This window comes from Sinocyclocheilus anshuiensis, unplaced genomic scaffold (genome assembly GCF_001515605.1).
Source record: "Sinocyclocheilus anshuiensis isolate Anshui unplaced genomic scaffold, SAMN03320099.WGS_v1.1 scaffold995, whole genome shotgun sequence".
Taxonomy (NCBI): Eukaryota; Metazoa; Chordata; class Actinopteri; order Cypriniformes; family Cyprinidae; genus Sinocyclocheilus; species Sinocyclocheilus anshuiensis.
In genome coordinates, this window is record NW_015542374.1 from 11705 (window position 1) to 15963 (window position 4259).

General features: G+C 40.3%; 1 pseudogene; it reads right to left on the reverse strand.

Moving 5' to 3' along the window:
* Window positions 1-1726: 1726 nt before the first annotated feature.
* Window positions 1727-2534, reverse strand: LOC107692252 (galectin-3-binding protein A-like; annotated as a pseudogene).
* Window positions 2535-4259: the final 1725 nt, after the last annotated feature.

The following is a 4259-nucleotide window of genomic DNA, read 5'->3' on the forward strand; positions in this document are numbered from 1 at the left end:
TCAAAGAGACGCACAGCATGACCATCACATGTAAATCCATGATAGAAATCACGAGCTAAAGACTTCCTCGGATTGACTTCTTCCACCTAGACGACAAGAACCAGACTGAGATTCCTTCTAAACCCTTTTGACCTTTTGTTCCTCACAGAACACATCCTCACATTCACAGAACGACACAGAGACTACCTTTTATATGACTAAATGCATCAGATCAACCAAATGATGTTAAAAGGACTAATGAACAAATATCATTCCGATGCATAACTCCGTATGATGAATGCAACCAACACATTTGACTATCATGTTCTAATCACTGATTGTGTATGTCATTTTTAATAACTATTGAACAGTTCATAGGTTTCTATTCATGTTTGGTATGTTTGTGTTTGAGAATTCTGTCCCGAGATGATGATATCAGTTAATTATTTGTAAAACGTATCATATTCTTGTTATAGAAATCATGTCTAAATTATACTCTCACATAGTATAAGACTATGTGACATGACACACGTTGATTTTTGTGTATTGGGAGGTGAAACATAGCAACCCCCCGAAATAAGACAATGTCTATTTGGTCAAGACACCATTTGACGTGTCCAACAGATGAGTTTAAAAACTCACACCACCAACAAATGTAGCCTTTTTGGGCTTTTTCCCACTGCTTTTTGTGTTCTTTGAGCGCTCTTCCAGTGTGCTTTGGCTTGCACGCCCGCTGCTACTCAACCACCATGAGAAGATAAGCCGTCTACCCTCATCAGCTTTTGTTTCTTTCTTCTACATCAGTTTCTTTTCTTTTCCCGTTGAGAGTTTTGTGTTCTACGTTTTGCCGCAAAGCCATGTCAGACGTTGTCTGCACCAACTTTAAAACTTCAGCCAGTGTACACGACTCCACACCATCCTTCAGCCAACGCCCAAGACCTCACTTCGAATGACTACTGAACTTTCAGCCAATCAACAACCTTGGGAAACCCCTTTCTGCAGCCATGCCATACAAAAGAAATTAGAAGAAATTCCATTAAAACTAAGGCAATGCAAGTACAACCTCCAGATTCTAGCTGAACTGGTGCATTTAATATAAAGTTTGATAGCCTCACTGAGAAACTCAATGCGAGGGTTTATTGATTAAAGGCTGTTCAGGTATAAGCAATTGCCTATATTGCTATAAACATGGGATTTCACATTTTCACTCTCTCAAACGCATTCTTTCCTCACTTTATTTCTGCAAATTGTGTGAATGTGCTCAATATAGGCATGTGTTTATGTGTTAGATTAGTTTACATGTCTTTTTGATTTATCCAATAAAGTCTTACGTACATTGAAAAGAGAAGTATCTTTTGTTTTGTGCTTACAAGTTACTGTCTTAAACTGCCGATCTTGTTGCCATGCTAATAAAGTGTCTTTACTATATTGTGGATTGATGTTATACGGCTCGATCAATGAATCGCTGGCCGACTGATCAGCCGTAAAACAGTGATTCTGACCAAATTCCCTATAAATATCATAAATAATTCCCTTAGAGCTAAATTGACCTGTTTCCCTAACAACAACTTGTTGTTTTCCATTTTGATTTCCTCTTGATTCTGCCTGCATCAAAATTAATTAATTGAAATTATATTAAATTTGACTGAACAATGACTAGCCGTTGGCTATTGAATTGTTAGACTTTTAGCTGAGAATCGAACTGTTGCTGAAGCGAATGCTGCTAGTGTAACTGTTCTGTTTGCCATTAGCGAGGAACCTCACGACATGAAACACCATTATTAGAGCATTCCTGATCACTGAGAAAAACCTGGGCTTTCCACTGCAGCTTCTGCTCTCTGTTAAGAGCACTAGTGTGTGCAGGAGTGGAAAAGCTTTGCATTCTGTTATTTTGGTCATGGGTTGGGGATTTGAAGGTGCAGACATTGATAAAACACTCCACTCATCTCCAGTGCAGATTCTGGGTAGATGCTCATTACACTCATATCATGCATTTGATTCCTGATCTTAGAGAAGAGCAGAGCGTTGAACTAAAAACCTCTGAGCATATCAGTGACGTAGAGTTTATCATGAGTCTGATGAAGAACGCTTGAGGAAAACTGTATTTCACACAGTTCATCCTCTGGGATCAAGAGGAAGCAGATAAGATTCTGTTGTTCTGAATTATTTTCATCAGCTTTGTCTCGGATCATCTCTCCAGATCTTCAAGAAGTAAAGCTTTATCCTTCACCATCAGGTCAGCAGAGCGTCCATCATGTGAGAGAGATGCTGCTCCACACTGGAGATCTTATGAGAAACTCAGCGTTCAGGAGAGAAACTGAAGGACATTCTCCTGCAGAACAAGCTCACCTGTGCAGACGCCATACTCCTACATCTATACCTGCGTCTGGAAGGTGTTGTCTTCAGGAATGAGCGAAGAGCCTGCCGTCATCCTCCATAAGCTTCTTCAGTCCAAAGATAAACACCAGCTGATGGAGACATTGATCCGATGTGATGGAAACAGAATTTGTGTTAAAATAAGACCAGTGTGTATTAATCAAACTGTGCTGAGGAGTTCATACCTTCTCCATAAGGTCCTCCTGACGTGGCTGATATTCACTCCAGGAAAACCCATCTGATGCTTCAGCCAGATCCCATCCGTCATCACAGACTGAACCCCACTCTCCATCATGATAGACCTCCACAAGACCAGATGAAGCCAGATCTCCCACAAGTCTCACACTGATCTCCTGTGTCGACTGCTTCAGTCTGTCTTCTTCAGCCGGTGACAGAAGATTCAGAGATTGAGAGATTTCACTGAAAACTGCTCAATGTTTTAAAGCAGACAATAAAACGTGTTTAACCTCAGCTAACTGTGCAATTGTTGCTGCAACAGACGTATGTTTGGTTGTGAAATTCCAGTAGATCACTCAATAGATCACATTTAATATTTAAGAAATATGTTAACAAATATATTTATTGTGACTACTGAAATTTGCTGACGTCGCTCTCCTTTGCAGCGGTCTGTCACGCCACATCAAAGAGCGTCAAAACGGCATTTATGGATTTAATTTCCTGATAAAATAGACATATTTTTAAGGATGAGATTTTGTTTCTTATCGAAAAGATCAAAACACAAACCTTACGATTACAGAATGTAATGTATAGTAATAAAGTATAGTGAAGATTTATTCACGGCTATGAACTGAAACGGATTAAGTTCCGCGCGTGCAGTGGTTAAAATGACAACTGTATTTGTTCTTTACAATTTTCAGTACGAATAAGTGTACCATTACACCCCTAGAAAACATTTAAAACACCAAAACTGCACTTACCTGAATAAGAATGTGTCTGGGCAAAGGCTGTTGTTGTAAATATGGAGCTTTTTCATCATCTTCTTCTATTTTAACGGCGATTGAAAGAGGAAGTAGAGCGGGAAATAACGGATATATTTTCAAAATCTCAGTAATCCACCAATAGGAATAAGGAAAGACACAAAGCAACCAATAGCATTGTTGAATAGGCTGAGATGTGGACCGCCACTAACCTGCCAGCAGTTTATATGTGTTTTTCCAAATAAAAGCCAAATGTTAACATATTCCATGGTGTGCCATAGCCAAGCCACATATGGCTCTCAGTTGTGTGCTATCATCTGGACCATATACCTAAAAAAAAATTGTCATCCAAAAGAAAATTCCCTCCAATTTTAAATCCATGCAAAACATATACGGTTAAAGTTTGGCCCATATGTGCTCAGCATGGCCAGACTTACCATTGGGCTTGAGTGGGCTGCAGCCCATGGGCCCCGCCTTGTAGGGGGCCCCGCCTTTGCCCGTTTACGTTTGTTTGATTTGTTCGTTATATGCAGGGGTGGATCTACCGGGGTGGCAACTGCCACCCTAAGAAAAAACTGTGCCACCCCAGAATTATCACAGAATAAAATATAAATGTAAGCAGCATTTCATGTGCTCCTTTTCAGCCGCGGCGATGACAGCGTAACGCAAAATAATGGCAAAAACACGTCTTTCAGTAAACTGTGCACGATGGTATCACGCACACGCAGCGTGCCAGCGTAGTCGGCTTCATTAACAAATGACTCTTATGAACCGGATCTTTTGAGTCAAAACCACAAAGCGCGGCCCAGTTCACTAACGAATAGTTTTTACATTTGTTCATGCATCAGGTAATTACTGCTTTTCAGGTAACTCAGAAGTCCTCTGAGAAATCTAATCCCGTCCGGATATGTCTGAGATTCATCGTGTAATTGTTGGATTATCCGATTCTCCGACCGCTCGCTCCAC